The sequence below is a fragment of the Ambystoma mexicanum genome, chromosome 2q (genome assembly GCF_040938575.1).
Source record: "Ambystoma mexicanum isolate Mex_15411 chromosome 2q, UKY_AmexF1_1, whole genome shotgun sequence".
Taxonomy (NCBI): Eukaryota; Metazoa; Chordata; class Amphibia; order Caudata; family Ambystomatidae; genus Ambystoma; species Ambystoma mexicanum.
Genome location: NC_090924.1, coordinates 829,086,327 through 829,105,356, shown reverse-complemented (window position 1 = coordinate 829,105,356; position 19,030 = coordinate 829,086,327).

Sequence of the window (19,030 nt, the reverse complement as noted above, 5' to 3'; positions counted from 1 at the left end):
TTAGGAAGATATTGCCCATCCCTAGGTTACATGCAGTGAAACAAAATTAATAGAAAACCCTTGAAACTGATCTGAGAGTTGGTGCGTTCTTAAAGCCATCTGTGACAAAGGTCAGTGTACGACAAGTCACTATCCATTTCTTGAAGTGAGTGGATAAGACACATGTTATCGGGTGACAGTGTGGAGGACAAGCAGGGTACCCCAGCGGGCAGGTTGTATGAGAATCACATCTGCAGTACTTTTGTGGGAGAAAGTAGGAAAAATTTGGAACAGTGGGTGGCACACACTACTCAGGCTTCAGTTGTTAAAGTGAGTGGACGAGACAGATGATATTCTTTGACACCTTGCAGAATGGGCAGTGCATCCCTGTGGGCAGTAAGTGCAAGACTAATGCTGTTATGACTTTTTATTGGAAAAAGTAGCAGCAATTCAGGGAGGCGAGTGATTTACTAGTCTGTGTCTGTCTCTTGAAGTGAGTGGACAGGGCACATGCTACAGGGCAACAAACCATTGTGAGTCTCACACTCTAGTGATTTCTTTTGTTGGAAATAGTAGGTGAGATTAAGGTAGGTGGGTGATACGACAGTTTGTGTTCATCTGTTGAAGTTACTGGACAAGACATGTGCTATAGAGGGGCACCGAGCGGAAGAGCTGGGATCCCCTGAGGTCAGATAGTGCAAGACTCAAGCTTTCTGGTTTTTAGTATGAGGAAGCAGAAGAGATAAAGGGAGTGGGTGATACACCAGTCAGTGAATAAATAACACGTTCAACACATCCCTTCACTGAGTAATCTGAATGAATGCACCAATACAAGTACAGCACTGGTATTGCACACAACAATGAACAATCACTGGGTCTGAAAGAGAAAGTTGCAGTTCTATTTCCTTAGGTTATCTCAGGGGCAGAAGAGTAGAGGCACAGCCAAATTCTATGATTCTTTAGAGTCCATGCAAGAACATGTTTTGCTGCTGGAAAGCAGTGAGTCTAAGTCGGAGTAGCATGGCACCACAGAGGCTGTATTAGAAACACACTGCTACCTGTGTACACTCATTTTGAGGAATAGCCTTTCTGTCACTGATCAGAAAGTATATAACATCTATATGTGGCATAAAGAATAACACCACCACCAACATGACCAAATTAGTACCTCCTGGGTGTTGTGAGCCTACAAGGAATGTCATAAGTGTAGAAGTACTTCACACAGAATAAACAGCAACCGATTCTGATGACATGTAAACCCTGCTGCAAAACAGTGTTCTCAGTGTATGCAGGGCCGCACTTAAGTAGCATATCATGCTGTGATGCCCTGTACAGAAACATGAAAAGATCGGAAGTGCATCTCTACCCATTCCATCAGATAATCAACCTACTACTAAAGGTCTGCACAATTATCCTTGAAAATACTGAAATTGATAGGCACACCACGTCCTACCCTCCAATCAAGTGATGCATGCCAGACATCCTCCATTGTGTTAGGCCACGTTGGTGGACAAATTTGAGAGTGAAAAAAATATCTCAATTCACATGACATACAGTGCAAGCTCAATGATATCCAGGCTATAATGCAGGATATGTGTGGAAAATCCTGAATTCCGGTGGATTATGGAAAAAGCTGATCAACTTTGAGAAGCTAGTGGGCACAGTTTTTCTCTTGCAAGGCAGTACTGGAATTATAGGAAGAATTATGGCTGAAGTGGGGCAGGCACTACAGAGTCCAGTTGCCAATAATTCACTTCACCATGTACATGTGGACTAGTGGATCATAGTGTACTGACTTGTGTCTATTAAAACTATTCACTTTATCTAATTATTCGTTTTTACAAAGAAATATCCCTGATCTAAGACCTGCATCACAACAATTACACCACAATGGTTGCACAAGAAATAGGCTGATTCTTTGCTGAATATTTTCTATTATTTCAAAATAATAAATCAAGAAATTAAATGCAGACTGCTTGTCCACATAAAAGAAAATACAACCTGCCTGCTGTTGTTGTACTTATGTTTGCATTCACAATACCAAATCTAACTCATTGTGCAAATTCATGTGAACAATCGCTATATTGATTTTGTTATATCTTATTGTAGTACATTTCTAATTTGAATTTCATCAACATGTATTTTTATGTATTTGTCACGCACTTACTCTGCCTGTGCAGACTAATATCATCTCAGAATTTCGAGGGCTCTGAGCGACTGTTGTTTTTCCCCATGTTCCCACCCTCTTTGGGCACTTTGAAACACTTACCTGTGCATAGGCACTATATAAATGAACAATACCATATCATACCAACAACATGAAACATACAGGAGTCATGACTCAATGGCCTCATTATACAAATTATCAAGTGCAGTACAGTAGGGCAGCCACCCCCACACAAGGCACGCCCACATTGGTCCTTCATATGTCAATAGTTTTTTGCACAAATATCCTTTCCCCAGTAATAAATGGGTTAACTCCTACCAGCACTCGTAGGCATGCATTAGACTCCCAGATTACTTCCATCCTATAGCTCAAGATTCAGAAGGGAATTTCATGGTATTCACAGAGGTTTCTCGTCAGTTGTGTGGCTAATGTTTAAAAGAATAGGCTCCCGATGTATCCTGATTGCCTGTTGCTTGTGGGTGGTGTAAAGAGAGACCCTTTGCACCTCATCAGCTTTGATGTCTGTAGACACTGGCACAGGAGACTTGACAAAGTAGGAAGATGGACACCCGGGTGCAATTTCACAGCCATCTTTAATACAGATTTAAAAAGAAATTCTGGAAAGCACACTGAGCTGCTACAATCAGCATGCTTTTCTAGGCTTTTTTCCAATGACATAATGCTTTAATATAAGCCCTCCTTTCTTCTGATTGGATGGCTTATCTGTCACTCACAAAGCCCACATTAGCTCATCTCAGCAAGCACTGGCTGACTGACACATAGACTGATAAGCTTATGTTGGACTCACCTAAACATAATTATACATCCTTTAATGCCTGCCAAGAAACAGCCCTAATCTACTTCTCTAGGTCCTGCCAAATTTACTTGGCAGCTTATACTGTGAAAAACTCCATGAGCTCCTTTCATTTGTTGCCAAGTAAGCAGCTGTTCTGTCTAATTAGTAGCCTTCCCATGCCTTTATCTGATCTACTATAAATCATTCTCTACTTTCCTTCCCAACATTTCTAAATATTCCATCCCAGAGGCACTTATCTCACAGTGAACTGCTGCCAAAGAATATTCACTATCAGTGTGATTCAGCTTTTTTGACACCTGATCCCGTAGCCATTTTGTATTTTGGCATATATTTTAGAAATATCTCAGTCTTGTTTCAGCCTAGCTACCAAACAGTACATCAATTTACTTTTGAGCATAACACATTGTCTATCCAGTTTTCAGGTTATATTTTTACATATTCATGATGTACGTGTAATACCTGATGCACCCTTTACTTCCTGAGTCATTCTGACCCCAAAAATATATGTCTCCCTTATGCACTCTTTATCTTCAATAAGCACTATAATTCTGATTTTTGCAATACTGGAACCATTGATCAGCCTATTATGTTATCTGTATTTAGTTTGAGGGGGGAGGGTTCTAGTACCCCTTATACAGTGGTTTCCCACTACATGTGGTATAGATTGTTAAGTTCCGCCCTTATTCATCTTGCCAAGTCATGTAACCACAATTGGGGTTTCAGGCCTGCAGGGATGTCCATGCCATTGCTATTCTTCTTATTGTTAATACCTTCACCAGGCTGAGAATCTTACCTATCAGCGTCCTCAAGGTGCTTTGTGATCTGAGGCCCAGGAGATACAAAGCCGGGATTGGTAGGGCTTGGGTTAGTAAGCATTTTTTAAACCTAGTATTGATTTCCTCCCAATAGTGGGAGATTTTTGGGCATAACCATCCATTGTGTATCAAGTTGGCATCCATCATCTGGTATTTGGGACAGCTATGTGTGGTGTCAGTGGTGTCAGGGAACATCTTTGCAAGTCTTTCATTGGTAAAGCAAAACCTATGGAGTACATATAACTGTATCCATTACAATTGTTGCTTTCTAGACCTCTTCTTAGAGTAGGTGAGTATCGCAGGGATAGAAGCAGAGTGCATACCATGCTCAGTGGGATATCTGGTGAGTCCAAATTTGGCACATTTCCTTCTCCAAAGCTGGATACCTGTCTTGATCAGAGTCGCGAGTTTCCTATCTGACCTGTTTAATCATAGTGCTTCCTTCAACACATGTGGTCTAAGTGAGCCACCTAGCTGAGCTATTTTTGGAGTTCATATCATCTGAGGGCCACATGGCCACATGCTGTAGCTTCACAGCCATATAGAATTTCTCAAAGTCTGTGATTCCCAGCCTTCCCTGGTACTGGGCCTACACAGCGTCTGCAAGGCAATCCTCTGGTGTTTGTGGCCCCACAGCAGTTTTATAACTTTAGTATAACTTTAGTATCCAAAACTGTGTCAGGATTCAAAACGGAATGTTGGTGAAGTAGTAAAGGAATCACAGCAAGAAGTCTGATTTAATGATAATCACCTTACCCACCAAGTAAGGTGGTAATGTATTCCCAAATTCAATTGAACCTTTGAGTGGGTCTAATGATCTATGCACATATTTCATGTGAGAGTCCTGAGTGTCATTCCGCGTTGGATACCGCAGGCTTCCGAGATTGTTTTACCCATTTGGATTCTAGCTGTTGGGTTCCTGTTCAATAATACAATCCATTTCTGTAGAGTTTCGGCGAACCCAAAGCTTTAAAGTGTAGCAAACATCCATTCCCAATCCATCCACTGTACCAAAAACCTTGATGGCGCCCACAGATTCTATTATATGATCATTTTCATGTGTTTGGGTTTCCATTATGACGTGATTATGTATATACATATTTATTACAATATATTCATATGACATTTAGAAATCTTGACATTTTTCATATAATACACATCGGTTCTTCCTCACAGTAATAGTTAACAAACAACTATAAAATTACCAACATAGCTCTTTCAATTTCATCAAACCACTTGACTCTCAATACAATGGACACAGAATGCATGGTTTTTCAACACCATGAACCTCTCCCAAATGTGTTCATACAGGATGCCTTTGTTTTTCCTGTACATAATCACCCTCTCCATTGCAGACATTTTCTGTAAATCCCTCAGCCAAGGCTACCTGCTCACTATTACATTCCTCCAATATAATTTTCTTTGCAGATAACGATACTCTGAAGAACCAGCATCGCTGTGGGAATGACAGATCCTCAATTAAATAATCCTCCCCCAAGACAATGCTCATAAAATCATAATCCCCATCAAGCATTAGTACTTTGTTCATAGTCAATGTAACGTCTTTCTAGAAATCCCTTAGCCTGCACCACTCCCACATCATATGCTCAAATTAACCCACTCTGTGTTTGCATCTCCAGCAAGCTTCTTACTCTACTAAACCCGTTTCATAGAGTTTCTGCAGCGTCCAGTACACTCTGTTCATAATTTTAATCAGTCTTGCTCTTTCTCCCAAGTTTAATGATGTCAAGGTCACATTCCTGCAAACGTTGTTCCATCTGCACACACTCATTTCTGAATCTAATACTTCTGATCATTTATCAAGTAGCTTCCCATTGACCTGTTTGTATTTTGCTAGATGTTTATAGACCTTTGAAGCAAAATGTTCTTCCAACTTGAATTCTTGCATCAGATCTGTCCAATATTTGTACTTTCCTTGGATTTTCTCACAAACAGCTCTCTTCAGTCTTCAATATTCTGAAAATGTACAGTCCTTTAAACCCTTTGCAGTAGTTAGTCTACTAAAAGTGATCCATCTATTATCTGCAAATATATCGCCCAGCCATTGTATACCGCTCAGAAACCAGTTTGGCCAGAACAGCGTTTTCCCATCCAACTTAATCTCGGGGTTCAACATCAGAAATGTTCGCAGTGCATATGGTTTTCATCCAATTGCATCTACAGATGTTAGCAGTGCCCTGGGCGGCAGTGGTGTACACTTACACGTCTCCACCTGAGTCCAAACATCAGTTGAATTCTCAATTAATGGAAGCAAGTGCCTTGCCCCGAAGGCCAGTCGGTAGTTATCAAAATCTGGGAATCCCAAACTACCTTTCTCAGTTGATGTCTGTAGCTTCCACAACTTCAAACGCGGTTGTTTCGCTTCCCACAAGAAAAACTCTCGATCTTCTTCATTGCCTTCTTTTTCACCATCATAGGAATCATACTCGGGATGCAATTAATTTGTGGAACAGCTGCCATCTTGATTGTGTTCACTCTTCCCCAGAGACTCAGCCTCAGTTCGTTCCACCTACTTCAGATTCTCAGTAATATAATGCGAAATAACATCCATCATCTGGCCCACGTCCTTTATTAGCCAAATGCCCAAATATTGCATTATCTCAGGGCACCAACTGAAACCATAATTACTCAGCTGTCGAATGGAACAAGCTTCTGATGCTGGCATAGCTTCCAAATTTGACCAGTTTATTTTGTATCCCCAGTGTTCGTGGAAGGAATCAATTTGTCACATTGCTGCCGATCTTAATGCCTACACTTTGTAACACCAGTAGCATATCATCCGCATATAGCCACAGTTTTTGTCAGGCCTCTCCGAATTGAAGCCTTTGAATCACGGAGTCCCCTTTGATCCTTAAGGCTGAAGGCTCCATTGCAAGGACAAATAGTAGTGGGGACAACCTTGTCTCATTCCTCTTCCTAGTTCAAATCCCTCCAAAGACTGTGTTCACACACCCTGTTGGTTTTGAGTACAACAGCTGTATCCACTGAATTAGGTTTTCTCCCAGTCCAAAACCTTTTAAATCGGCCATGTGGTACTCCCACTCTATGCAACCAAACGCTTTCTCAGCGTCTAATCACGAGACGCCACCTCTGTTGGTAATTTGCAGCTATTATATAGGATCAGGCTCAATGTGCGCATATTCTCAGACACATGTCTCCCTTTAACAAATCCCACCTGATCAGGGTCAATAATCTGCAGTAAAATGTTCTCTAATCTCATTGACAAGGCTTTTGCCAAAATTGTATTGTCTTTTTTAATCAGACTAATTGGTCAGTTTCTACTCAATTTCACTGATGTTTTGCCTTTCTTCAGGGATAAGGAAATGGTGACATGTCTGTAAGTGGGGGGGGAGCAAACCTTTATTTTTTGAAGAAAGCAGCATGGCCAACATAAATTCATATGGATATAAAGAATTGGCGGTTGATAGACGCCCTCAAACTTCACACGATAAGGTTCTAAAATCAGCGCTGAATAAAGGCTGCATATATAAGCTGGCAATCGAGAGCCTGGAACCAATCAAGAATCTGATCTTGAATCGAAGAACGGTGCTTCAGTTACTTCATCTCGTTCCAAGCCTTCGTGCAATCTCCTCAAACGACATAAAAGTCGTGGAGTTTCCAGCGGAAGGCACGAACGACATGGTGTTGCTTCACTTTACATCGAACCTTCTGATCAACTCAATATTAAAAGAAAACGTAGCATTGTTTTCATTAGGTTTCGATGTTTACAATCTGAACGTCTCTGATGCACTACCGCAATACCCTAGTGGAGTGCCTAATAATGGAAAGGATGCACCTTCGACTGCTGTTGCAGTACCAATGCTGTCGAAAGATGTGCCAATAAGGACACCGGAAGGATCGTCTCTCTCGACAAACACCCGTATTCAAAGCTTCAACCAATCACTGTGCCGGCCAAGGACTCCTCAATTGCCATCTAGCGAGGCTACTGCTAAACGCGACGGCTCCAATGCTCAAATAAGAATTACAATTAAAAGAAAGGATTCTTTCAACGGAACTCTTAATGAGTGTCAGCACCTCATAACACCAGCAGCTGAAAATCTAGAATGGAATTGGCTTGCCGGCGCGTTAAATGTTAAAAAGAGCCAATAACGCCAGGACTCTAATGCACCTACGGTTTGTTCTGTTGCCTCATGGAACACTCAAGGGTTTTTTCACCTGTTTAACAAACCTTGGTTAGAAAAGCTTCAAATTGTGTGCCTACAGGAAACATGGCTAAGTGAATTACCACTCATAGCGGACTTTGAGTCTGTAATAAATCCGGCCATAAAAGCCAAGATGGGTCGTCCTATGTCAGGGCTTCTAACGATGGTCAGAAGGACTTCTGGCTGGCGCGTCACAAATTCCGTTAATCACTCTCCATATATTCAGGAAACCACCATTGAAAATTTAGGGAGACGGGTCATGCAGAAGGACATGATGATAATATTGAACGTATATTGGAACCACCTACGTGCCGGTAAAATGGAGTTCATTGACCAGATCACCGGCGTCATTGATCATCTAATGGAACATTCAGACTCTCCTAACATTCTTCTGTGCGGCGACTTAAACATCGATCTATGTAAGGAACCACAGTTAGCCCAAAACTCACTGGCACTGGCTTGGATAACTGAAATTAAGCTACGCAACTTTCAGATGTTGAATGGTAACACTTGCGGCGATTTACCATCTATGCAAACATGGCACCGTATGGACTCATCCTCGACAATCGATTATATGTTCGCATCCGAAGCTTTACATCCGAGGATACAATCGTTGAGGATTTGTGAAAAAGATCATAGCGACCACAACATGTTGCTTATGGAATTTGTATCAAGCTGCACCATTCAAAGACCAAAATGGACTCATAAGCTCGAGGTTGAATCTAACAGAGTTCGCTTAAGACTAGAGGAGAGCGAAGTTAAGGGGGTGATGCTCCAGTATTGTCATCCGAGTGCCGACCTCGAATATGAACATCTTTTGACACAATTCAAAACGGTAAAAGTGGGCTCCAAAAACCCCAACATGGTCCGTGCCCACCATTTTGATCTTGAGATATTGACGCAAAAACGAATGATGCGCACAGCCATAAGGAGAGCTAAGGCTCTTGACAGGGTCACTCGTAAACTAGAAATAAAGGCGGCAAAGCAAAAATACAAAAATTGGTTGAAAATGCACAAATACATACAAGTGCAAAACGACGCAGAACAGATGCTAAATACTTTAAAAAACAAAAACACGAGTGATTTTTGGAGACTCATTAACAACTTTCAGGCTCCTCAATTGGCACTACAGTCCAGCATGGTTTCAGAAGAAACCTGGATTAATCATTTTGAAGCCCTATATAAAGATAAAATCCCTGAGATTACCACCTTGGGATTATCCGCGAATCCATGGAAGTTGACGTTCCCAAGAGAAGAGATTGTGTCCATTATTAACAAAGCAAAAAAATCAAGAGCTCCTGGACCGGATGGGCTTTCCAACTTCACTATCAAACAACAGCCTGAGCTATGGGCGTCCATATGCGTAAACCTATTTGATAGGATTTGTAAAACTCAAAAAACTCCGAAATCCTGGAAATCTGCGGTTATTGTCCCAATATTTAAGAAAGGCGACAGATCATGCCCAAAGAACTATCGTCCTGTGGCTTTACTCGACAGTTTGGGGAAAATCTATGCCACAATGTTACAACACAAACTGGTGAAATGGGCAAATGAGTCTAATCACGTAGATAAAAGACAATCAGGTTTCGTAAAGCAAGTGGGCTGCTCTTTAAACTTGTTAGTCCTAAATTTGTTGAAAATGGAAGCATTAAAATCTAAATCTAAGGTCTACTTGGCTTTTATCGACTTTTCTTGTGCCTTCGACACCATCGACAGGTCCCGCTTGTGGTCAAAATTGCAAAGTTGGGGATGTCCTGTCGACTTATTGGCAGCAATTCGCGAATTGCATTCTGAAACCTCCATAAAAATCCGGTTGGATCAAACTGGAAATGTAACAACCCCAATTAAAACCTATAAGGGGGTAAAGCAAGGTTGTCCCTTAGCAGCTGCAATATTCAGCCTATTTATCTCCGATATTGGATTGGCAATTAATGCCGTAAGATCTTTTCCGCCGAAGATTGGCAAGACCTGCTTAAGTTGGCTGTTATATGCCGACGACCTTGTTCTTATGGATCTAACTCCCGTAGGTTTGCAGAGGAAATTGAACGCAGTCGCCCAATATGTTGCATCAAACCACTTGGTAATAAACACAAAAAAGTGTGAAATTATGGTGTTAAAAAATCTTAATAGCGGAAGTCAAAACAAGAAAAGTCAACCAAGATGGTATTTGGGTAGTGACACCATCCAGACAACCCTGAACGTAAAATATCTTGGAATGTTACTAAATTCATCAGTCAACGACGGCCCTTGGATAACTGAAAATAAAAGGAAATGCAAACAATTGGCCAGTCAAGCAGCCATCATACAGAACAAATATGGGAAATTTTCACTAAAACCGGTCCTTGGCTTTTACCATCAGAAGGTAATCCCAGTGTTACTATATGGCGCAGAAAACGCTTTGGGCTGCAGTTATGAGACATGGTCTTCGCTGGAGCATTGCTTTTGGTCGAAGGTACTGGCGTTGCCTTGGGGGATTGCTACTGCCTGTGTGAGGTACGAACTTTCGCTTATTTCGTTACACGCAAGGGTGTGCTGGGCCCTAATAAGCTTATTTCGAAAATCGCGCCAGCGAGAGCACATTCCACAATTTGACATCTTTCACGACCCTTCATCGGCATATAATAGCATGTTATCATTATGGTCGAGAAGATGCGAAGAGATCTTAAGTATTCATGGAATCACCATGGATCAGCTGCATAACGACCCGAACGCTGCTAAATTAAAAATCTGGCGTGCGGACTGGGAACAAACTTATACTCGACGCACCACAGCCGCCATGATGAAGGACGCCCCGCTTGAGATAAGGCCTTTCAACATCTTACAACGTTACATTGAATTATTTCCAGGCCCACAGGCCCGAAGAGCGTTCATGCTGATGCGGCTGAATGCATTTAAAACTAGTGAACGGCTGGCATCTTGGCGAGCAAATAAAGTTGCATCCTTGAAGTGTAGAATATGCACTAAAGACAAGGAAACCCTAAAGCACCTGGTGCTATTTTGCACTAAGCTTCGCTCTGAAAGGACATTTCATCTGGGGCCTTGGGGAGCAAATTACCCCTCCCGTTGTGCGGATGAGTGGTGGGCTTCTATGTTTCAAGGATGTGACAGGAAGCTGATATTACCATTAACCCGATTTCTGATGCTGATTGAAAATCGACTGAACGCACTGTCGGTTGATGTTCAAGGGTGACAATGTCTTGTATTGTTGTCGGCGATCTTGGAGGGGTATCGCTAAGCGATTGCTAAGGGACTGTTAAGCGATTGTCAACAGACATTTCTCTCTTGATGAAGTCCAGTGCTGTTTTTTTGTTGGTAAACATTTTAAAGGTTTGTAATAAACCGATAAAAATAAAAAAAAATAAAAAAAAAAAAAAATTCATATACTTCATCCGGCATAACATTGTAAAATTCTGCCGGCAGACCGTCCAGACCCAGGCATTTCCCCACAATCCGACGGTATGCTGCTCTCTTTAGATTCTCTATGTTCAGATCCTCTTCCATGCTGAGTCTTCCATTAGGTTGATTCTTTTTAGGTTGCATCCTTCAATGTATAACTTCATATTATCAGTATTCATTTTAACTTCCGGTGCGTACAGCTTGGTATAATAATCTCGAAACTCCTTATTGATTTCTATAGGCTTGTATGTAAGAATTCCAGTCATGCCTTCAATTGAACTTATTGACTTTTCATTGTCAATGACTTTAAGATGATATGATATGATATGATATGATATGGTATTTGTAACGCGCCTATACACGAGTGTTTCAAGGCGCGATGAGGCAGGGAGGGGGGGAAACAAGGGGAAGACAGACAAACGATCCTACTAGGCCAGGTGTCATTCAGATCGCGCAAGTGCAGAGGTAGTGGGAAAAGGAGAAGTGCAGGGGGAGGAGGTGGGGGGGAAAGTGCAATACAGGGTAAGTAGCGTAATAAAATAATAAATAATAAATAAAAGGGCCAGCTGGTGGCAAGTGCGAGGTAAGTGCAGAGCAAGTGCTGGGAAGGCGGCTGTAGGGATGCAGTGACAGTCCCGCAGTGCAGGCGGAGCCAGGGAGGCAGTGCAAGTGGAGAGTGGCTGGGCCCTGGGCCGAGGTCACAGAGTGGCCCAGATGCAGGTTAAGTGCAGACTTCGAAGGGGAGTTAAGCAGGTTTAGCAGGGGAGAGGGAGAGAGAAGGCAGAAGCGAAGAGGAAGGTTTTGAGGTGCTTCCGGAACCGGAGATGGTTCTCCTCAAGTTTCAGGGAGGCAGGAAGGCTGTTCCAGAGGGAGGCCCCTGCTGCGGAGAGAGATCTGCCCCCAGCTCGTTGCTTCGAGAAGCGGCTGACCATGAGAGAGTTGGAGACGGATGAGTGAAGGGCTCGTGAAGGCAGATATTTAGGAAGAGAGAGTTGAAGGTATTGTGGCCCCAGGCCCCAGAAGGCCTTGTGGACAATGCAGAGGGTTTTGAACTTAATCCTCGCAGCCACTGGGAGCCAGTGAAGAGATTTCAGTCCTGGAGAGATACGGTCCCTGGGCTTGAGGCCAAGGACAAGTCTCGCAGTTCTGTTCTGGATAAGTTGCAGAGGGCGGAGAGTGGAGGCAGGCAGATTAAGATAGAGGCTATTACAGTAGTCCAGCCTTGAGAGAACCAGGGCTCGGGAGACAGTGAGCTTCTGGGGGAAGGAGAGGAAGGGAAGAATACCTCTGAGGAGGTGCAGCTGGTAATGTGACTTCTTAGTGACATCGGAAATATGAGGAGAGAAGGAGAGTGTGGAGTCGAAGATGACCCCGAGGTTTTTAGCTTTGCAGGTAGTGGCAGGAAGGGGGCCAAGGGAGGCCGGCCAGAGAGCTGCAGGAAAGGAGGGAGTGGGTGTGCTGATGAGTAGAATCTCAGTCTTACTGGCGTTAAGGCAGAGGTCATTGGCGGCACACCATTCCTGGATAGAAGACAGACAGTCGGAGATGAGGGAAGGAGAGGAGGAGGCCGAGGGTAGCCTGAAAATGAGCTGGGTATCGTCCGCATAGCACTGAAAGTGGGGGCAGAGAGCGGCGATGCGGTGGGCAAGGAGTGCCAGATACTGATTGAAGAGCCAGGGAGAGAGGTTGGATCCCTGGGGGACACCACAGGTGGAGAAAAAGATGTCAGAGAGGAAGGAGCCCATTTGGACCTGGGAGGGTCGACCAGAAAGGAAAGAGGTCAGCCATGCCAGAGCCTGACCAGTGATACCCAGGTTATCACGGAGACGGTTGAGCAGGATGGCATGGTTGACAGTGTCAAAGGCAGAGGAGAGATCGAGCAGAATGAGAACACAGGGAGTGTTGGAATCGAGGTTCAGGAGCAGGTCCTCACGGATGTTCAGGAGAGCAGTTTCCGTGCTTCTGGCCGCTCTGAAGCCGGATTGATGGTCATGAAGATTACCAACATATTCAGCATGGAGGTTAAGCTGGGAGATGGCCAATTTCTCCAGGAGCTTGCCCAGGAAGGGAGTAATGGAGATTGGGCGATAGTTGGCCGGGCAGGAGGGGTCAGAAGAGGGTTTCTTGAGGAGGGGGTGCACAAGGGAGTGCTTGAGGGGGGATGGGAAGACTCCAGAGGCGAATGAGTGGTTGCAAAAGTCAGCTAGGGCAGGAGCCAGGGAGTCGATGTGGTCCTTGATGGTTTTGGAGGAACAGGGGTGAACCTGTTTAGACGAGGTTTTCATAGATCGGACTTGTCTGGAAACCTCATCAGCAGAAAAAGGTGGAAAAGCAGAGAAGGAGGGCGGAGGGGCGGCTGCAAGAGAGCAAGAGGAAGAGCAGGGAAGAGAGGGAGGGAGGAGAGAGGAGGAGAGCGAGGACAGGATGTCCTGAGTTTTTGAGATGAAGTGCGAGGCCAGTGCAGTGCAGAGGGCCTGGGAGGGGACAGGAGAGGTAGAGACTGCAGCAGGGTTGGCCAGCTCCTTGCAGATTTTAAAGAGTTCGGCCGAGTTGTTAGATGCCTCAGAGATGCGGGCTTGGATAAGGGCTCTCTTCTTGGTGAGAACGGAGAGCCGGTATTGCCTTTGGAGCAGGCGGCAGGCCAGTTTGTCAGAGGATGAACATGAAGCACGCCATTTCCTCTCTGCCACCCTGCACTTGCGTTTTAGGGTGACGAGATCCGAGTCATACCAGGAGTTGCATTTGGCTTTGGGCTTCAGGCGGATTCTCATGACGGGGGCAAGGATATCGAGAGTATCAGATATAGAGGAGTAGAGCAAGGAGAGGGCTGCGTCAGGGTGGGAGTCAGCCGAGGGGGGAGAAGGGGCTGAGAAGGTAGCAGCGAAGGCCTCAGCTGACACGCGCTTCATGGGTCGGATGACCGAGAAGGTGGGTGGCAGTGAGGAGGGTGGCTTTGCCTGTGGGGTAGGGAGGGAGAGGTGGGAGGATAGGAGAAAGTGATCGCTCCAAGAGAGAGGAGTGGAGAGAGGGAGGGAGAGGGGAAGGTCAGAAGAGATCAGAGCATCAAGAGTGTGCCCTGCAGAGTGAGTAGGCCCAGACGGGAGAATAGAGAGTGAGAGAGAGTTGCAGAGTTCGCGGAAGAGACCTGAGGGGGGACAGGAGGCATCGAGGTGGATGTTGAAGTCACCGAGAAAGAGGAGTTGGGTGGTTGAGGACAGGAGTGAGGAGGAGAGGTCAGCCCACTCAGAGAGGAAGGAGGAAATTTGGCCAGGTGGCCGATAGATAGTAGCCACGGTAAGGGAATAGCTAGGAGAGAGAGAAAGTCGGCAGACAAGACATTCAAAAGAGGAGTAGGTCTGCGTAGGAGTGACAGTGGCAGGAATCCACTCAGGGAAGATAAGGGCAACACCACCCCCTGAACGGTTGGGCCTGGGCACGGAGAGGATCTTGTAGCCGTCAGGTAGGAGTGTGTCAAAGCAGGTGGCAGAGCTGGCAGTGAACCAAGTCTCAGTGAGACCGAGGACGTCGAGGTCCAGTTCCTCAAGAAGGCGACAGATATCAGAGGAGTGCTTGATGGCAGAGCGAGAGTTTAGAGTGGCAATGTGGAGAGGGTTGCCATCCTTGAAAGACTTCCGGGGAGGGGTACAGATCAGAGGTACGCCCTGCGGAGGTGTTAGAGAAGGAGTTGAAGAGGGAGCAAGAGAAGGGGCAGGGAGGGAGGGGAGAGGCAAGGTAGCCGAGGACAGAGGAGGGGGGACAGCGGGAGCGGAGAGGAAGTTGATAAGGCATGGGAAGCGTCTATCAAAGAGGTGAAGGTTGGCCTGAGGGCCTTGGACCAAGACGGTCCCGTTAGCATAGACATTAATGATGGCTTTAGAGGAGTGGAAAGGGGCCAAGAGGACATCCCAGCGGGTGCCACCATTAATGGGAGAGGTAGAGAAAGGAGAGAGCACAGCGACCATGTGAAGGGTCCATAGGTCAGGTGAAGGCACGAAAAAGAGGATGTCAGTGAGAGTTTCCTTGGAGCAGGCGCTCGTGTAGGTGTCAGCGATAGGGAGGCCTGGGTTGGAGACCAGGATGTCCTTTTTAAACTTTTTCCTACCGGATTTAGTGAGGAGAGCAGGATAGTCAATAGAGAAGCAGTTAGAGTAGATAGGCGAGATAGAGAGCACCATGGAGTAGGATGGGAGGCGGACGACACGAGTGTGCAGACAGGAAGTGAGTGGAGGGCACTAGTTTACCACAATGCAGAGCAAACAGTAATGCGTAGTAGGTCAGGGCCACCTAAGTTTGAGAATCCTGCGAGGGGAGAAAAACACCCTAGTTTACCACAATGCAGAGCAAACAGTAATGCGTAGTAGGTCAGGGCCATAGTAGGTGTAGTAGTAGGTGATGTGGTGATGTAGGTGATGTAGGTGATGTGCTAGGAGCCGATCACATTTTTGATAGTAGTTGCATCTTGTTTTGAACAGGAGTCGATCCAGCTTTTCTGAAAGTAACTTCACCAGTTTGTTTTTCTTGAGTTTTAGAGCCGAGCATAAATCCGCTGAAGAAATTACAATTTTTGCTTTTCCATTTCTTGAATTTCTTTGCTAAGTTTCTTTACTTCCAGCTCCTGTTCTTTTTCTTCTTACTCGACAAGCCAATCAACATACCCCTCATGTAGCATTTACACGCCTCCCAGACGGACTCCACCGATACATCATTCGTCCAATTCGTCTCAACATAAAACGTAGCTTCCTTCACAACCTTTTCCAGAATTGATATTTCATCAAGCAGTATAAAGTTCATTTTACAGACACTTGTTCTAGGCCTAGGAGAAAGACAATGGGACTCATTACGAGTTTGGAGGTATTTCAGAGGTAAATCCTCTGAAATACCACTTGATCACTTGACCTTCTGTCATCTAATCAAAGCTACTCTTTTTTTGCTGAACCATTGTAGTGTATGGTCCTTTTGTGTTCCTCCTCTCGCCAAGATGCCTTCAGAGGAACGTGTGTATAGGAAAGTCTCCTAACATAACATAAAATAACTTTGCTGGATACCACAAAGAACCGTGATTGTACCCCCTTAATAGAAAATGCGATCTTTCAGCCAATGTCACCACCTTTCCATAGCATCTCTGCCTCATGAACAGTTCTATTGATGCACTGTAAGCACCACGGTTGTACCCTCTATACAACATCAAAGGATTTTGTATGTAATCACCTTGACACCTCTTGATTTTAAGTGTTCTAAATTGGATAGCCCAGTAAAGGTTCACTCTCCTTATTACTTCTATGGCCCTCCCGACAGACACATTAACTCTATTCATTTAGATGGTGTGTTGCTTATTATCTTCCTCCTCCTTGGCTACCTTGTCCTCTCCTCCTACTTCCTCTGTCCACCCTCAGGCTTCCTCTACACTTCCGCAGGGAGTACCTCTGATTTGTATGCCTCTCTGGAAGTCTTTCAAGGATGGCAACATTCTCCACCTTGCCACTCTTAACTCTCGCTCAGCTGTCAAGCACTCCTCTGACATCTGCCGTCTCCTGGAAGAACTTGATCTTGATGTCCTTGGTCTCACCAAGACACTGTTCATGGCCAGCTCTGTCACAAGCTTTGACACACTCCTCACTGATGTCTACGAGATCCTCTCCACGCTAAGATCCAACCGTTCCGGTGGGGGTGTAGCCTTGATCTTCATGCAGTGGATTCCTGGCTCTATCATTCCTATGCAGGCCTACTCCTCCTTCGAATGCCTGGTCTGTAGGCGTTCTCTCTCTCCTGGCCACTCTCTCACAGTGGTTAATATCTACCAGCCACCTGCTCAGAACACATCCTTCCTCTCCGAATGGGCAGACCTCGCTTCCTCCTTCCTGGCTTCGACCACTCAACTCTTCCTCCATGGAGACTTCAACATCCACCTGGATGCTTCCTGTCCCGCCACAGGACTCTTTCACAACCTTTGTGACTCTCTCTCTCTATTCTTCCCTCTGGCCCAACTCACTCTGCAGGGCAACCTCCACACTGCCACCCACCTTCTCGGTCATTTGCTGCCTCTTTCTCTCCTCCTGCACCTCTGGCTGACTCAAACCCTGACACAGCCCTTTCCATGCTCCACTCTGCTATCTCTGACACTCTTGATGTACTTGCCCCTGTCATGAGGATCCGCATAAAGCCTAAAGCCAAGTGCAACTCCTGGTATGACTCAGACCTTGTCACCCTTAAATGCAAGTGTAGGGTGGCTGAGAGGAAATGGTTGTCATTTTGAACATCCTCTGAAAAACTTGCCTTCCACCTGCTCCAAAGGCAATACCAACTCTCTATCCTCACTAAGAAGAGAGCTCACATCCAAGCCTGCATTTTTGCAGCGTCTACCAACTCTGCCAAACTCTTTAAAATGTGAAAGAAGCTAGCCAATCCTGCCTCAGTCTCTACCTCTCCTCTCCCCTCCCAGGCCCTCTATACGGCCTCCCTTCCTAAATGATCATGCTTATATATGCCATTGTACTTAATGAAACAATTATTTATATTGGTGTGAAGAGGTAACAGCTCGACCCTTGTTACATGCTTTATCCCCGGAGCAGGGCTAATAAGAGTGGTATTTCAATGTGCCCAATAACTTCCAAAGGAGTGCGTCAGATTTTAGAAAAGGGGATGTTAAACGAGTTAATAAATATGGAAACTTTGCTACGCAAGTGATTGAGATCCTCTCGAATATGGGAATTATCCATGCATGTGGAACGTGCTATGGATGTTCGCCTTCCACTAACGTGCACCTTCGAGTACATTTGAATGAACTTCTATTTGTCAGTTGGACAAAAACGCGACCACATGTTACTTTTCAGGTGCAGTAGTTTAGAAATGCAACTGCCCTTGTCACAGAGTACTGTGTTTATGGATAATTTGGGAAAGTATCCATTGCACTTCGCCGGCCAACATCTCCTGTGAGCTGAGCCTTCACCAGGTGCGCTGAGTTGAGTGAGTGGTGCTCAAAGGTTGCCGCTAAGTTTCTGCTTTCAGTCCCAACTCGCACCATTACAGATGTGTACTAGCTGTCAGTCGCAAGTACCTCCTCGACTTGTAACATTTCCAGCCCCCTTTAAGCCCGCAAATAACTTTTCACAAGTTGCTGCCAAAAGCCCCCTTGAAAACCTGCCGCAGACCACTGGGGCTGTTGAGATGGTAATTAAAGTGCTAATATAATAATAATAATAATAGGTTATTTATAACACGCTTAATACCCAGAGGTTTCTAAGCGCGGACCCGGGGATTGAACATGTGTTGCTCCGGGTCGTCAGGGACGTCATTTAGGGGTCGCCAGAGGTCACAAAAGCGAATTCTGAGGTCTCCCTTGCGATCTCTAAAATAATAATTCAACCTCTTGGGCTGTGACCAGCACCATGTGGCTCGTGGCTAGCTTTCTTGTTCAGGCCCCTTAAAAAGAAGAACAGGAGTGCCACAAGTGTAATACTTTCAGCAGTGACCCTAAATAAGAAAGAATAGGAATACCAAATAATGTGTCTTTCTGGAATTATATACAATAATTGCGACACTCATTAAAGGTTTATTTCAGGCACCCTTCAGAGTATGAGTCACTGATTTAGTCTATTCTTAAACGCCTGAACTCAGCCTTTCATCCTTCTGAGGTCGATAAATGAGTACCAACACAGGTTGGGTGATATTGGGT